Source organism: Phascolarctos cinereus, unplaced genomic scaffold (assembly GCF_003287225.1).
Source record: "Phascolarctos cinereus isolate Bilbo 61053 unplaced genomic scaffold, phaCin_HiC Scaffold_4;HRSCAF=312, whole genome shotgun sequence".
Lineage (NCBI taxonomy): Eukaryota > Metazoa > Chordata > Mammalia > Diprotodontia > Phascolarctidae > Phascolarctos > Phascolarctos cinereus.
Window position 1 is genome coordinate 562322225 of NW_027555847.1, and position 17982 is coordinate 562340206.

Here is a 17982-nt window from a genome sequence, read left to right on the forward strand (position 1 = left end):
ATTAGCCTTGCATGGAGAACAACTGTTCCATGGTCTGGGATTTCACTTATAATCCCCCACCAGTTGTTTTGCAAATGCTTGTCTTTGATCAATAAAGGAACTAACTGAAAGATTGAGTAGGGCTCAAAGTAATCTCACTACTGTGAAGAACAACTCAAAAGACATGAAGATATAGTTTTGTTTATTAGAAAGAATACCCAGATCGAATCCAGGAGACAGTTTTTTGAAACATGGCTATTTAATTAGCTAGCAGAGAGTTGCTTAAGTGCCGGGGTGTCCCAGCTGTAGGATGGAGATGATAATTGTATTCTTCTTCTTGATGGGTTATTTTGGGGAAAGGCCAGGGCATTGTGAATCATAAAGCAGCATATGAATTGAAGCAATTATTATAAATGGTGAAGGATAATCTCTATGTATTTAGAGATCACGTTACTTAACTTACATTTGGATGCCTATTTTAAATGCAGTAATTATTGACCAACCACTTCTTTGCAGTTTCTTTTCATTGTATTCCTCTTCCAATATCCTGGAAGTCCTCCTCCTTCTCACCCTCCTAGCTTGTCATCAGATACAGTGCTTTAGGATAGAGCTAGGAGGACCCCTGGATAAATCTGTTGGGATAGAAATCCTAAGTAAATCAAGAAGAAAGAGCTATTGTAAAAGGCTTAAGGGGATCAGGTGAAGCAGGAAGGCAGATCTTATCTCTTGGAGGAAACAGCAAGGCAAAGTCCACAGAGCCAAAGGCTTGTATTGTGGATTCAGATCATAGATAGCCAATGGAAGGAAGGATGATGATTTAACAGACAGATTTATTGCTCAGTCTTGTCCAATTCTTCGTGACCCCATTTTGGAGTTTTCTTGGCAAAAATACTGGAGTGGTTTGTCATTCTCCAGTGGTTTTCCTTCTCTAGTTAATTTTACAGATGAGGAACTGAGGCAAACAGGGTTAAGTATCTTGCTTAAAGTCTCAAAGCCAGTAAGTGTATGATGCCCCCTTTGAACTCATGAAGATGAGTTTTCCTGATTTCAATCCCAGTGCTCTATCCACTGTGCCACCTAACTGCACTTAACTGATAGAAGCAGGGGCTAAAAGTGAGTCTGAATATTTAGGTCTCTAGCTTGAGAAAGAATGGAGACAACCCGCTTACCAGTAAAGACCTGCATGGAGACGAGGGAAAGAATTGTCCCAAAATGTCGAGGAAATTTAGGCCACCAGATTTCCTGCTAGTAAACTTTTGACATCTGACTGACATCAGGAGATAATGGGGATGGGTAAAAGAAGAAGGATGAGTCCTTTCATTCCCCCATTTTTTAATATCAATCTTTATTCATAAGCCTCAGGCTCATTAGTGGCTGGGGATGAGAGGACACAATAGCCCCAGGCTTCTCTTATCCTTCTTTATTACAAGACTCTTACTTTCCCCTAATTAAAAATAGCTTGGAGCCCCAAAGGCTGGACAGTGTCTTTCCTCTGGCCAACTCTCTGGGAAAGAATTGTAGAACTGGATGCTATTGGCAAAGTGCAAAATACCATAGTTATGAATGAAAAAAAAAACTTAGGTCCCAAATATATAATTCAATATATATAATGAATATGTAAAACATAATTCATCATATATACTATAATTAATTTTTGAATGCATGAAAGAACAAATGAATGGATGAATGAATACGATAATTCATGAAAAGATGCTGGGCATTTCATAATATATTGGTTAGACTGTATAGCAAAGAATTTACTATCTTATAAGAAGTATAAAAAAATCAGGCTATATTAGACAAACCAGGATATCTAATCATCTTAGGCATAAGTGATAGAGATGTCAATTGATTTATGTGATTTTACTAATCATTATATTAGAAATTTCTAATAAAGAATTCCTAGTTACATAGGACCTTATTGTTATTATTATTTTAACATGTAATCAAACCTGTAGGGCAGCTATGTGGCATAGTGGATAAGAATACTTATGACTTGAGTCAGGAAGACTCATCTTCCTCTATTCAAACCTGGCCTTGGACATTTACTAGCTTGTGTGACCCTGGGCAAGTCATTTAACCGTTTGCCTCAGTTCCTCATCTGTAAAATGAACTGGAGAAGGAAATGGGAAACCACTGCCATATCTTTGCAAGACACTCCCAAATAGGGTCATGAAGAGTTGGACATGACTGAAATGACTGAACAACAACAACAAATTGGAAAGCCAATTCTAGGAAGAAGCAGCGCTATGAAACTGAAAGGGTTTATAGTTAATGTCTGCAGGCTCAAATCAAAGGGCCACCTTTACACTACATACCAGGCACAAAATGGTTTGCTCAACCACTGTTCTGCCATACATATGGAGAACATCTCCAACAAAAAATCACCTATCCCCTAAACAAAAATCAATCTATAAATAACAAAATGAATGAAATTACTGAGAAGATTGCAGTGCAGGACTCTGACTTGGGAATGGGGAGAGGTATGCTCCCTTGGTTGTAGATAGTATGTGGGACTTATGATAAAGGTTGATAGTTCTCTAGTACCCCTTAAACTATTTTTAAGATGACAGAGCCAGAAATTAAAAGTTCACAGAATAATTGTCCTCATTTATTGAGTCCTGCCTGTATCTGTTGTATGGTCTTCATAAACTCTCTATTCCACCAAAATATAGAAAATATGCTGTCAATAGCTTACATGACAAATAAGAACATTAGAAATTTAGCAAAGGAGCTACCTCCCTTACAATTCCATTAAAAATTTACAAAGGACTTTCTTCACACCAACCTTATGCTAAAGAGAGTACAAGTACTATTATCTCCATTTTATGGATGAGGAAACTGGGTCTCAGCGAGGTGGTCTATTTCACAAGGTCATTGAAAGAATCAGAGCAGGTGAATCCAAGCACTTGATTTAAAGGGGTCTAGTTGAAATTGCTTTAATTACAAGCAATGTCTTCTTTTTAACATTCTTTCTTCTAGTTTGGTATTGATTTTGACTCTGGCTCTAACCAGTGTGATAACTGTACATAGCCATCTATTTTCTAAAATGACTTCTTCATCAGTAAATGTTGACTTCCTCTCTGATGAGATAAAGTTAATTTCATTGTTTCTGATGGGTTTGATGCTTACTCTCTTCAGTGCCCACTGATGTTCTTCTCGAAGAAACTATTCATGATGTGCAGGCATAAACCTTCTGAATAATCTAAGTTTATTTTTGTTTATCCTGGCTAAATTTTCCAGCATATTTTTTTTTTACCATTTCTCCCTTGAAGCTACTGCCTCATTTAAGTCACCAAAAGTCAAGGTACTTATCAAGTTCTTTGCAGAATTTTTCTTTTTTTTTGCTTTCTAGAATAGATGCTAGTAGGAAGAATCCTTAATTGCATATCTCCCCTATACTTTCCTAACTTGTTCTATTTTGTAGGTGTTGGCAGAGCTTCTAGTTGGGGGTGAGGAGCTGGAAGTAATAGTTCCATGTCTTATTTTGGGGGTTTGTTTTTCAAATTAAAATAAAATTTTTAGGGTTTTAAGTCCTGAACTGTCTCCCTCCCTCTTCACTCCTCACTAGAGAAGGCCACCATTTCATTTGACATAGATATGTACATATGTAAAACCATATTATTCATACTTCTGTTTGTAAGATCTTTCTCTGGAGGTAGATAGCATCTTCTTTCATGGATCCTTTATAGATGATTTAAATATTTATAATACTCAGAATAGCTTATTTCTTCACAGTTATTCTTCAAACAATATTGCTGTTATCATATACAATGTTTTCTTGGTTCTACTCATTTCACTCTTCATTATTTCATGCAAATCTTTCCATGTTTTTTCTAAAATCAGCCTGCTCATCATTTCTTACAGCACAGTAATATTCCATCACAATCATATACCACAACTTCCCCAATTGATGGGTGTCCCCTCAATTTCCAGTACTTTGCCACCACAAAGAACATATAGGTTATTTTCTTTTTTCTCTGATCACCTTGGGAAATAGACCTAATTGTTATTGCTTGGTCAAAAGGTATAATTCCAGATTACCCTCCAAAATGGCTAGGATTTTTGCTTCCATATTTATTAGTGAAATTGGTCTATAATTTTCTTTCTCTGTGTTTGCTTTTCCTGGTTTAGGTATTAGCACCATATTTGTTTCATAAAAGGAGTTTGGTAGGACTCCTTTGCCTATTATTCCAAATAACTTATTTAATATTAGAATTAGTTGATCTTTGAATCTTTGGTAGAACTCACTTGTGAATCCATCTGGTCCTGATGATTTTTTCTTAGGAAGCTCATTTATGGCCTTTTCAATTTCTTTTTCTAAAATAGGTTTATTTAGATATTCTGTTTTCTCTTCTGCTAATCTAGGCAGTTTACATTTTTGCAAGTGTTCCTCCATTTCACTTAAATTGTTAAATTTATTGGCATGTAATTGGGCAAATAACTTCTTACAGTTTCAATGATTTAATCTTCATTAGTGGTATATTCATTCTTTTCATTTTTGATACTAGTGGTTTGGTTTTCTCTCTCTTTTTAAATCATATTAACCAATGGTTTATCTATTTTATGTTTTTTTCTATAAAACTAACTCCTACTTTAATTAATTCAGTGAGTTTTTTTACATTCAATTTCATTAATCTCACCTTTGATTTTTAGGATTTCCAATTTGGTGTTTAATTGGGCATTTTAAATTTATGTTTGTTTTCTATTTTTTAAATTGCATACCCAATTTGTTGATCTGCTCTTTCTCTATTTTGTTGATGTAAGCATTTAGAGATATAAATTTTCCTCTTCCACTGCTTTTTCTACATCTCATAGGTTTGAGTATGCGATCTCATTATTATCATTCTCTTTAATGAAATTATTTATTGTTTTAATGACTTGTTCTTTAACTCACTCATTCTTTAGGATTAGATTATTTAGAGTCTAATTAAAATTTAATCTGTGTTTCCATAGTCCCTTATTAAATATAATTTTATTGCATTATGATTTTAAAAGGATGCACTTACTATTTCTGATTTTTTTGTATTTAACTATAAGGTTTTTATGCCCTAATATATAGTCAATTTTTCCAAAGGCACTATGTACCACTGAGAAAAAGGTATATTCCTTTCTATTCCCATTCAGTTCTTTCCAGATATCTATCATATCTGGCTCTTCTAAGATTCTGTTAATCTCCTTGACTTCTTTCTTATTTATTTTTTGGTTAGAGTTATCTAGTTCTGAGAGAAGGTTGAATCCCTCACTATTATAGTTTTTCTACCTATTTCCACCTGTAATGCATTTAGCATTTCATTTAACAATTTGGATGTTATAGCATTTGGTGAACATAGGTTTACTATTGATATTACTTCATTATCTGTGTTACCTTTTAACATAACATAGTTTCCCTGTTTATCTCCTTTAATTAAATCCATTTTAGCTTTAACTTTGTCTGAAATCATGTTGCTACCCCTGCTTTTTCTTTTCATCAGCTGAAGGATAATAAATCCTATTCCAGCCCTTTAATTTTACTCTAAGTTTATCTCTCATTTTTAAATGTGTTTCTTGTACATGATATATTATTGGATTCCAATTTTTAATCCATTCTATTCATTTCAATTTTATGGGTGAATCCATCCTATTCACATTCAGACTTATAATTGATATTTTTCCTTACTGTTTATTTTTCTCTCCCCCTCTTTTTACTCCTCAGATGTCTGATTTTCTTCTGACCACACCTCCCTAATCTCTACCCCTTCTAAGAACCCTTCTCTTATCCTCTCCCCTTGCCTTCCTATTTCTTAATCTGTACACCATTTTAAGAATCCCTCTCTTATCCTATCCCCTTGTCCTTCTATTTCTCTATAAGTTAAGGAAGGTTTTATACCCTTTCAGATGTATATGTCACTCCCTCTTTAACCCAGTTCTGATGAGAATAAAGTTCTAGCATTACCAACTCTCCACCTCCTTCTACCCTCTAGGGTAACCATTTTTCCGCTCATGCCTCATTTGTATGAGATAATTGCTCCTACCTCTGCCTACTCAATTTAATTTTTTAGGATCATCCCATACTCAGCTCAACTCCAAGCCTTCTATCTATGCTATGTTCTTTCAAACTACTCTAATAATGAAAACATTCTTAAGAGTTACAGATAATGTTTTCCCATATAAGAAGTAAACATTTTGATCTTATTAAATACCTTTAATTCTTACCTTCTTATGTTTCTCCTGATTCTTGCAAATCATATTTTCTGTTTAGTTTTCACCTTTTCCTCAAAATACCTGGAAGTCCTTAATTCATTAAATATCCATTTTTTTCCTCACAGAATTACATTCAGCTTTTATGCATAAGTTATTCTTGGTTGCAGATCCAGTTCCTTTGCTCTTCAGAATATCATTCTCCATGCTCTTTTAATGTAGAATCTGCTAAATCTTGTGTTATCTTGACTGTAACTCCACAGTATTTAAATTATTTCACTCTAATTGCTTGTAGCATTTTCTCCTTGATCTGGGAGCTTTGAAACTTAGCTACAATATTCCTATGAGTTTTCATCTTGGGATCTTTTCAGGTTGTGATTGGTGAATTTTTTAAAATTTCTGTTTTATCCTCTAGTTCTAAAACTTCAGGGCAATTCTCCTTGATAATTCCTTAAATTATAATGTCTAGACTTTTTTGTAAAAAAAATAACTTTCAAGTAGTCTAACAATTCTTATATTATTTCTTTTCAATCTGTTTTCCAGGTCAGTTATTTTTGTAATGAGATATTTCACAATCTCTTCTATTTTTTCATTCTTTTGATTTTGTTTTATTACTTCTTGGGGTCTTAGGAAGTCATAAGCTTTCCATTGCCCAATTCTAAGTTTTAAGGAGTTGTTTTCTTCTGTAAGTTTTGGGATCTCTATTTCCAATTGGGTTGACTTTCTTTTCATATTTTTTTTGTTTTTCTTACATTATTTTTATTTTTTTCTTCATTTTTCCTCAACTTCTCTCATTTGAGTTTTAAAGTTTTCTTTTTTTTAAGTTCTTCCAAAAACTCTTTTTGGGCTTGTGACCATTTTACATTTTTCTTTGAAGCTTTGGAAGCAGCTGTTTTTGACTTTACTCTCTTCTTTTGAGTTTGAACCCTAATCCTCTCTATCACCTTATTAGTTATCTATGATCAGATTATTTCTCTTTTGCTTACTCATTTTTTTTAAAAGCAGCTAATTTCTTGGCTATTAACTTTATGTTAGAGTTAGGCTCTAATCACGAGGCATGGGGAGTAATGTCTCAGGTTTCAGGTTTTTTGTGCTGTTATTTTTTCAGCTCTATCTGGGGGCCTGACCTCTGGTACTCCTCTCTGCCCCTAAGCCATGCCCACAGCCCCCAGTAGTGCTGTCATTGCAAACACTCTTTTTCTCTGTGGTCCTTCCCATGGCTGTAAACTTCAGCTTACCCCTCTGCCCTGATACCAAAACCAGACACTCCACTTTCTTGTGATTGCCAACAGCCAGCAGGGTCCCTACCCTCTGCTAGCACACTCACCAGCATGTACTCACTCCTCCTTGCCCACAGCTATAGCCTGGGACTGTGACTGGTCAGTGCATCTGGGCTCCATATCCAGCATCAGGAGAGGGCCCTGTAATATTTCCCTGATCAGCCATATGATTCCTCCCCCTCCACTGTCAGTGGGGAGACAGTTTGTGAAGCTGAGGATGCAACTATCACAGTTGCCTTCAGGGTTTGTGGTTTGTTGATTCAGTGGTATCTTCCCCGAGGTACCCTCAACCAGGCCAGAACACCACCCTGGGAGGTCAGGTCTTTCCTAATGTCCTCTTAGGACTTAGAAGTAACTTATTTTAGGTGGACAATTGGTTTACCCTGACTTAAATTTTTTTCTGCCACTCTAAAGTTCACTTTGAGGCATTATTTTCAATTATTTGTGGGGGAATTTGAAAGAGTCAGGTAATTTCCTGCCTTATTCTGCCACCTTTCCCAGAATCCCCTCAATCTAGTTTAGATGTTTAATTGCTACCCTAGAGCCCTTTTCTGGTTGCCCCTGACTCCCTCTCTGTGCTCTCACCCATGGGTGCCTCAAATTAAGGAACACAGTGTTTCCATGTATGAATTAAAATGAGCCAAATAAAAGCCTATTGCTTTGAGCACTGGATGGCTGGTCTAGTTCTCCTTTGAAGCCCCCCTGTAAATTCTAGGGATATTGGAATGGACTAGAACAGATGTCCTACAAAAAATCTGAGTAGAAGAATTCCCTAAAGAAGGCAAGGTTTTTCTAGTGCTCCTATTTACAGATGATATTGCTCTAATTGAGTCAAGCCCCAAGACACTACAAAGTCTCCTCAGTGAAATCTACAGTCATTAAAATGAGATTTATCTAAAAACTATCCACAGGGTGGGATGGGGAGGGGGAGGAGATATTGCCTGAATTGCAGCATGTAATTAGATAGGCTATCCGTTGACTTCATTTGCATATAATACCAATGGACAATGAGTAAATCCCAGAATTGAATAAGAGGAAGATATTGGGGAATCACATTTGGAAAATTAACACAGTACTCTCATTGAACCTAAGCTGTTCATTGTCACAAAACAGCACCCTTAAAAAAATTATGTCTGAGTAATGCTCTGTAGTTGTACGTTGTTAACACCACAATTAAAAAAAAATCCAACATTGTAGGTGACACAAAGGGCAACGGAATAGTGTGTTCATAGGATGTAGTCTATAGTAGCTTACCAATGATGACTTGCATATGAGATGTGATATAAAAGAACTGGTCAAGTACAGGTATGTCTGGAAAACAAGGAAGGCCAATTATAATGCAGGAGTGAGAGATGGCAGTCAGACAGCCAGAGTGCTGCACTGTTTCACACAAAATATTAAAAGGAGCAGAGGAAAGTCTCTAGGGATTTGGGTGGATAATCTCGGGAGACATTACCTTAGATTGCACAGGATAAGAAGGTGTAGAGCCAATGCATTCTGGGCCAGTGGAGGATGTTCTGGTACCAATCATTTCATGAATATAGCTCTAAGTACCTAAACAAGAAATGACAAGACTTGGTAATCAAATGGCCATGAGAGATAATGGAGAAAATTGATAATACCAAGAGTTTTTTTTCCTCCTTAACCCAGTTTTACAGACGAGGAAACTGTGTGGCTTAATGAGATTAACTAACTCACCAGCAGTTATACAGTTATATAGTTAAGTGTCAAAGCAGGATTCTACCCTAGACTTTGTTGAATCCAGTCCAACATTCTATCTACTTTTTCACATTAATTCTTAAAAAAAACCCCAACAACAACAACAACAACAACCCAACACTGAAGTAAGGTCATTGGATCTAGTGATGACTTGGTTAGCTATTGGTGGCCTCTGAGAGGGTAGTTTGGTAGAGTGGTTGGGGCAGATTTTAAGGGATTGTGAAGAAGGTAGATAATAAAGATCTCTAAAGGTTTAAGGTATGATAAATAATACTGGTATTAGCAGTGAGATTTGAGAATGCTAAATGACCTGAGGCAAAACTGACATGGTGACCACCACCCCCTTGATCTTCTCTCCCTTCACATATTCCCTTTTACTTTCAAGGCATTTACTTGGTCCATCATCTTCCTTCTGGCTCCACACAGAGATCTGGCCTCCTCTCCCTGCTGTCTCATTCTCTGGACTCTTCCTTTAGCTACCACCTTCTCTTCTAACAATTAAATTATTTCTGTCTTTTATCCTGTTTCTGTAATGTCTTTTCTCTGTTTTCAAAGGTGACAAGTAGCTAGTATGATAAATGAATCTCTAACAGTAGGATTTCAGGTGCCAGGGAAAGCCCAGTAGTAGGAAGAGTTTTGGTTTAGGGATAAACCAAATTTTTCTCCACCAAATCACAGCCTTCAACTAGCCATCCAAAAAGCTATAACTTCACACCACGACGAGAAGGATTCCTTCAGCACCGTAAATATATATCAAATTATACTATTTGTATCCTGGGAGAGACTATGCAGTCAAATGACTAACTTTATACATTAGAAAAGATGGCTTGTGTGGTTCCTTCCAACTATAGGGTTCTGTGATTCCATTATTGTGTAACTAGATGTCCCTCAGGGCCTTTCTGGCTGCAGCTGTATCATCTATTATCTATGTATATATATGTGTATATATGTGTATATATACATATCTATATCTATCTATATATATATACACACACATATATATGTATATATATACACACACATATATATGTATATACACACACACACACACACACACATATTTATATATAAATCTAGCTACAAGTACCCAAATAAGAATTGACAAGACTTGGTAGTAATCAAATGGCTGTGAGAGATAATGGAGAGGGATATATCTATATATCTATATGTATATATACAATTTCCTTACTGTCAGTCTTGGTTAGCTGTTTCTTCTAAGGCAATAGTATGTTAGTATATTTTACAGTGTATGTGCAGATTATACTTCTTAGTGTATTTGTCACTGGCAAATACCCTAACATACATTTCCCTAAAAAGACATTAATCCATTAAGTCTAGTCCAACAAGTGTAATGGCACAAGGTGCCAGAATTCTACCAGTCTCAAAGTTGAAAGGGAGCTCAAAAGCTATATAAAACAATCTGTAACTGAACAAGATTCTCCTATATAACAGTCCCGAGAAATGGCCTTTCAGCATCTGGTTGTAGACCTCTACTGGGGCAGCATCCCTTATCTTCAGAAGCCACCCCATTCCTTTTAGGGACATTAATTGTGAGAAAGATCTTTTTTACTTTGAATATAAATCTGTCTTTCTGCAACTTCTAACACTATAAATTTCTAAGACAAAGATATTCCTCTCTCTCACTTCAGTCCCCACTATGGAATTTCTCCCACCTTCACCCCATCAAAAAAAAAAAAGTATCTACCTCACTCTCTTTCCTGTTCTTTCTTTCCAATATCCTTCCTCCAGAAAGCTCTTTCTAGGCCAAGACAATCTCCTCTAAATACTGCTAGGGTTGGTTCATGTTGTGCTAACTCAGGAGAAAGCAGGCAATAGTAGGTCCCAAACAGAGATAAGCTATTCAAAGACAGGAAAGAAGTTACAATAAGAGGGCTAGATAGTCCCCCAAGTGAGGAAATACTTGTGATTCTCTTTAGTGTAGTACTCCTAGATTTAACAGTATACATAGAGTTTCAAGATCAAAATAATTTACAATCAATTAAAAAATTAAATAAATCAAAGCATTTATTAAGAACCCACAATGTGCCAGCTAGGTGGTACAATGGATAGAGTGCTGGGCCTGGAGTCATGAAGACCTGAGTTCAAATCTGGCCCCAGATACTTACTAGCTGTGTGACCCTGGGCAAGTCACTTAATCCTGTTTTCTTCAGTTTCCTCATCTGTAAAATGAGCCAGAGAAGGAAATGGCAAAGCACTCCAGTATTTTTGCCAGGAAAACCCAAATGAGGTCACAAAGAGCACTGTGCTGGGTGCTGGTGATACAGACACATAAGGGAAAAAGTTACTGCCCTATCTCAGGGAAGACAACTGGTACACATATTAGGGATGGACAAAACACACACAAAATAAGTGCAAGATAATTTTGAGGGGAAAGGCACTACTAGCAGCTATGGGGCTCAGGAGAGATTTCATGTAGAAAATAGTGCTTGAGCTAGTTCTGCAGGAACGTAGGCAGCCTAAGAGGCAGGGTGTGAAAGGCAACTATGTTCTCGGCATAGGGAACCAGCCAGTGCAAAGGTTTGGAGATGGGAAATGTAATGTCATGCATAAGGAGTAATAACGCTGGTTTGGCTGGATTGTAGAGTGCAAGGAAGGAGGTTTTTGTTTAATATTGGAAAGGTTGGTTGGGCCTGGGATAGGAAGGAATTTAAATGCCAGTAGGGTTTATATTTTACCCTAGAAGCAAAAGGGAGGTAGGAGAATGACATGGTCAGACCTGTACTTTAGGAAAACTCATTTAGAAAAGCTTTGTTCCATGCTTCGTTTTTTTTTTTCATTTTTTTCTGTCTCTACTTTTTAAAAAAATCCCTCTACATTTTGAACCACCACCTGCTGAAGATATGTGGGTTTGTAGAAACATTGAGTTATGACATTGGTAGATCTTTACCTCAGCCTTCTGTTTCATTTTAATTCTAAAATCCAACATCTATCTGACATCGACTTGTAACAAGATTCACTTACACTTTATAAAAAATTGGCAGTGAGACTAACCAGATAAAGATGAAACTTCTTGAATTCAGTAACTGTCATACTTCAGGTCAGAGGATCAAAGATGTAGAATTGGAAGGAACCTTGGAATGCCTTTGGGCCAATGCTCTTGTTTTACAGATGCTACTGAGGCCCAGGTTGGTGAAATAACTGGCCCTCACAAAGTAGTTAGTGGAATAGTCAGGATTCAAAAGCTTGACTCTTTACACTGTCTGACTCTGCTTCACTGCACCTACAAAGAATGGACTTACATCAATCAAGGTAAGGTAGAGACCCACCTGTGTAGACCAAGGGCAAACCACTTAGCTTTTCTGGCTTCAAGTTTTCTCTTCTATAAAACAGGAGGTTTGGACTTCAAAGTTTCCTAGGTCTCTGTCAATTCGAAATCATATGAGCTCAAAACTCACTATTGTCAGTTACCACCTGCGTTTGCTCCAGGCCCATAGCCCATAGTGTCTGCTCCTATGTGCACCTGCAGGGTCTTACCTGCAGCCTAATTAATTTCTGCTATAAACCCACTATCCCTGGTGCTTTCTCTCCCACTGCTATCTCTCTGGTGCCTCACATGCACACGCCTCAACAAATTGTAAATTAATGTTTTTGTTATAATCAGTGATAATTATGCAACTCGCCCACTATCACAATACAATATGGGGATGCGGTGGTAATTATAGGCACACTTTCAAGATACCTCAGCGTCCCTCGTACTGCATCTGAGGTTTATCTGATGGGGTTCTTCTCTTCTTCATGTGTTCATTAAGCCTCAAGTTAGCTAGGTTGGGAAGGCTCCTTTCAGGGCCCCCAGTGAACAGGAAATCATCAGCACTTTTCAGGTATCATACACTAATTCAAGAGTGAGAATGGCTATCACCCTTACTCTGTTACTACTTTTAAGTTGTTTTGTTTTCCTTTTCTGAATGCCGTTATTTCCCTGGATTTTGACATATAAGCTGTTTATGACAGTTGATTTCTCTGAGCACCTGAACCCATTATGCAGCATCATTCATACTTGAAAAACTGTGACAGTTGTGAGCAAATTATATTGGCAGACCCTCAGTGAAGAAAATTACTCAACAGGAGACATTCCGAATCAATTAATCAAAGTATAACTCAGCTGTAATTGGGTGATTCTCTGACACCGGGAAAAAGCAACCACTTTCACTTCCTGTAACACATTTTTGTTTAGTTCTGTTTAAAACCAATGACCTTATTTAGGGCACAGAGGGGGTTCTCAGGAATCAGAACGTGGCCCACTTACCAGAAAGTACTCAAGTTTTCCAGAGATAGCATTCTCATGTACTTTAGTCTGAGATCTCTGCCTCGCTGCCTGAGCACTGTGAAGATACTGAATTTTCTGGTTTTTTTTCCTCCTCATGGTATGCCTGTAATTGGACAAGCACAGAATACGATATGAAAAATCCCAAGTCAGCTTCTGCTGTGGTTGTGATTTTGGAAAATTAGAAAACCTTTACAGGCAAGCTACAGAATTTCCCTGAGCAGGCAAAACTGTACCTTAAAGAGTAGAGTAAGAAAAAGCATGGAGAAGCAAAGCAATTTTTCATAGACACAGGGCAAGATCTTTTTAGGTTCCTGGATTCTTTGGTGCTCTGTTTTTCTTTGTATACTTCCTAAATCTGATATTTTCTCATTGTAAGGTTCTCATTCTTTGACAGTATAATGGACAAAGTATTGGCACTGGAGTCAAAGGGCTTGGGTTCAAATCCTACCTCTCATATTTACTATCTATATGACCTTGGGTAAGTCCCTTATCCTCTCTCAGACCTCCTCAGTTTACTGATATGTAAAATAAGGGAGTTGAATTAAGTGATCTTTAGGGTCTCTTCCAGGTGAAGATTATATTTATAGTCTTAAAAATAATGCAGTATCTACATCACCACCTTGAATAAGTCAGAGAATAATAAATATTTATTTTGAAAACCAAGGACCTAAGGGAAAGGGATAGAGACATAGAAAAAGAAGAATAGAATTGCTGAGTTGGAAAGGACCTTAAAAGTCAGCTTGCCTAGTCTCCTATCACATACTTCAAGTCCCTTTTATAACATCTCTCACAGGTGGTTATACAGCCAGCCTCAGACTACATATTTCAGTGACAGAAAATGCACTGCTGTACATGTTGGGCTCTCTTGATTTTCAAACAGCTCTTTTATAATACTTTAACTTATATTGAACCAAAATTCTTGTAACTTCTACTAGCTTAGCCTTAGTTTTTCCTTTGCAGAGCTATCGAGCTATGGAAAATATATCCCTTCTCTCTTCTACATAATTTTGTTGTTCAGCTGTGTCTGACTCTTCTACTTTTCTTAGCAAAGGTACTGGAGTGGTTTGCATTTTACAGATGAGGAAACTGAGGCAAACAGGGTTAAGTGACTTGCCCAGGGTCACACAGCTAGAAGTGCCTGAGGTCAGATTTGAACTCAGGTCTTTCTGACTCCAGGCCTGGTGCTCTATCCACTTTGAAAACATGCTCCCCATTCCTCCAATGTCTTCTTATGCTCTGGGAAATTAATCCCTAGTTTCTTGCTTTTCTCCTTGTATGACTCCTATCATCCTGGGTGCCCTCTATGGGAAGAACTGGCTTTTAAGTATCCCTAAGATTATACATGGCATGTCAGAGCTGGAAGAGATTGCCTGGAAGAAGGTACCTAGTTCAATCTCCTCATTCTATACATAAAAAAAATGAGGAGCAGATAGATTATTTGTCTTACCCAGGATCTCAACTAGGAAGAGCCCTGGGGAAAAGAAACTAGGTCACCTCATTCCCAATACTATGAGACATCATTGCCTCTCCAAAATGAACACAGAATTCTAGATGGGACATAATTCCCATCATGGAGTATACTAGGTTTATTATGTCCTGTGGCCTGGACACTATCTTCTTATTAATGTATCCTGAGATATGATTAGCTTTTGTTGTCAGACATAGAATGGATTGAGTCATATTGAGCTGGTAGTCCAGTGAAATAACTAACTCTTTTTCACATGTTCTGCTATCTACTCATGCCTTTCCCACTGGGTGTATTGGATTTTTATGACCTAAGTGTAGCTTAATCTTGTTAGTTTCAGTTCCTCATGTCAGCCTGCTGAGATCTTTTGGCTCCAGATCAATATTACTCAATATATTAACCATCCTTCCCAGCTTTGGGTCATCAAAGTTGAGGTTTGCAACCTGTGTCCTCATCCAAGTCATTTATAAACATTTTAAACAGAACAGGGCTGAGGACAGTCTTACTGCCCAACACTGGAGATCTCTTAACAATAATGAATTAATAAGGGTTAATTTTTCTTTTAAACATGTTTGTTCCATCATTTCAGATTTAACATTGTTGTAATTGATGGAGAAAATAGTAAGAAAGAGGAATTGAGTAGTTTGGCATTTTCTTTGTCATGTGTTTATGTTATAGTATATGCCTCAAATAGTAGAGCCACCCTACCCTTTCCTTGTCCTTTTACTTACTCCAAATATCTCTATTTTGAAAGTCCACTCTCCTACCCTTTGGACATATTCTTTAAGAATCCGAGTTCATCAAAGAGCTCCTCATGTGGCCACATCTGTCCTTTTTGATGTCATTTCTTTTTTTTTTTAATCAAGATTATATGCAATTATATTGTCCGAATTTCATTTTTTCCTCTTCCTCTTAAGTTCTTTTCCTTCTTAATGGTCCTGGTTAAGAGATCCATTATCTGTGTCTTTACTGGATTAAAAAAAATTATCTTAAAGTTGAGGGCACACATCTGAGCGTTCAGTTCTATAAACATTTCTTAAGTGACTATGATATGCAGAGTGCTGTGCTAGGCCAAGTGTTCTGTGACTTCACACTATTGGTTACTCCAGACACCTATCATTTTCACTTCACCAGATCCTCTATACTTATCAGAATTAAGTCACAGTAGTGCTTTTTTTGTGTGTGGCAATTGGGATTAAGTGACTTGCCCAAGGTCACACAGCTAGTAAGTGTCAAATGTTTGGTCTGAGGTAAAATTTGAACTCAGGTCCTCCTGATTTCAGGGCCGGCGCTCTATCCACTCTGCCACCTAGCTGCCCCCACAGTAGTGCTTCTTGTTGCTTCCTTAACCTATGGAAAGATAAAATTGTGAGGAAAACAAGAAAAAATTATCAGATGCTCTATTTATAAAGGAATGAAAATTCTACCTTAGTCAGTCAGTAAGCATTTAAGTGTTTTTTTTAATGTGCTAAACAGTGTGCTAAGTATTGGGGATATAAAAAAAGGCAAAAGTACCTGTCTTCAAGGAGCTCACAATCTGCTGGGGGAGACAACATGCAATTATGTACAAATGATCTATATACACATAAACACATGCATATTACATATAAACACACATATACATGCATGTGCATGTAAACTATTAAGTAGTCTTTGCCTACTCTCATTAATATTTAAAATTTACTTTTTTATTATAAATTGGATAATTATTATAATGATCAATTATTATAATAATTATTATTATCCATTGGACATTACCCGTTATTATTCATTGGAGTGTAGAGATCTGATGCATATTCTTCCCATCCCCCTTCCTAACTATTTTCTGCTATGGATTACCTCCTTCATTATGCTTTCATTTCAAGGTTGTATCTGATGTTCTCTAGATAACAATGGTAATAATAAAAATAACAGCTAGCTCATACATAATGCTTTAAGGTTTGCAAAATGATTTACAAATATTATGTCATCTTATCTTCGCAGACACCTTATCTTCACCTACCTGGGAGGTAGGCGCTGTTATTGTCCTCATTTTGCAGATGAAGAAACTGAGGTAGACAGAGCTTAGGGAGTTGCTTGTGCTCATATAATAAATGTCTGAGGCCGGATTTGAACTCAAGTATTCCTGACTCTTGCTGCTCTATCCACTGTACCACCTTCTCATTTTCTACTTCTTGTTTGTTTTTTAAGTAAACCCTCTCTTGCTCAGAGCAGCAAACACTTCCTTTGAGTGAAATCCTTGTTTACTAGTAATGAATATGGCAAAGACATTAATAGCTAGTTTTGATTAAGTACTTTAAGTTTTGTAAAGTGCTTTACATATGTGATCTCATTTGATTCTCATAGCAACCCTGCAGAAGGGATGTCATTATTATCCCCATTTCAAATGAGGAATCTGAGGCTGAGACAGATAAAATGACTTGTCCAGGATTACACATTGTCTAAAACTCCAAACCTCCAAGTATCCAAGAGGGCAGGATTGGAACTCAGGTCTTCCTGACTCCAAGTCAGAACTGTACTACCTGATTACCTTTTCATTTGCTTATTTCTGAGAATTGTGAGATATAACACATATTTCTTGACCCACATGCTTTCAGTGTAGATGGATAACCAATGACATGAATTAGGATAACAAAAAATAATAATATTTTTATGTTGGAAAGAATATAAATTCAAAGAGACCAGATGCAAAGTAAAGCTGAAAGTATTTGGGATTTTGCAAGCCTAATAACACAACTGATGGCTAGTTATAATAGAATGGGCATGTATCAGGAGCCAAGAAAACTAGGTCCCAGAACTGGCTCTTCCCTTCTCTGACTCTGTTAACTAGGCAAGTTGCTTTAATTTCTCCCTGGATTTTGGTTTATCAACTTTATAACAAGGGATTGGACTTTAAAAATAACTCAAGATTTCCTGTATCTTGAATCCCAGAAAATATAAATATCATTTCTATATATATTTTGAAAAATAAATTGTTCATATACTGATTTGAAGTGTTTATTATTGCAAAGGAAAAAGAAGGTTTATGGAAAACAGATCCTCCTCCTTCCTCCCTCTATGAACTCTCATTT

The 17982-nt window shown here is 36.8% G+C and overlaps 1 long non-coding RNA gene across 1 annotated transcript; it reads right to left on the reverse strand.

The window, feature by feature from the left end:
• Nucleotides 1-214: 214 nt before the first annotated feature.
• On the reverse strand, nucleotides 215-8988 carry LOC110224097 (uncharacterized). Its single transcript, XR_002328880.2, has 3 exons — nucleotides 8896-8988; nucleotides 8694-8750; nucleotides 215-611 (listed from the first exon to the last, which is right to left on the reverse strand). It is a non-coding gene; the product is annotated as an uncharacterized LOC110224097 (long non-coding RNA).
• Between the last annotated feature and the right edge of the window lie 8994 nt (nucleotides 8989-17982).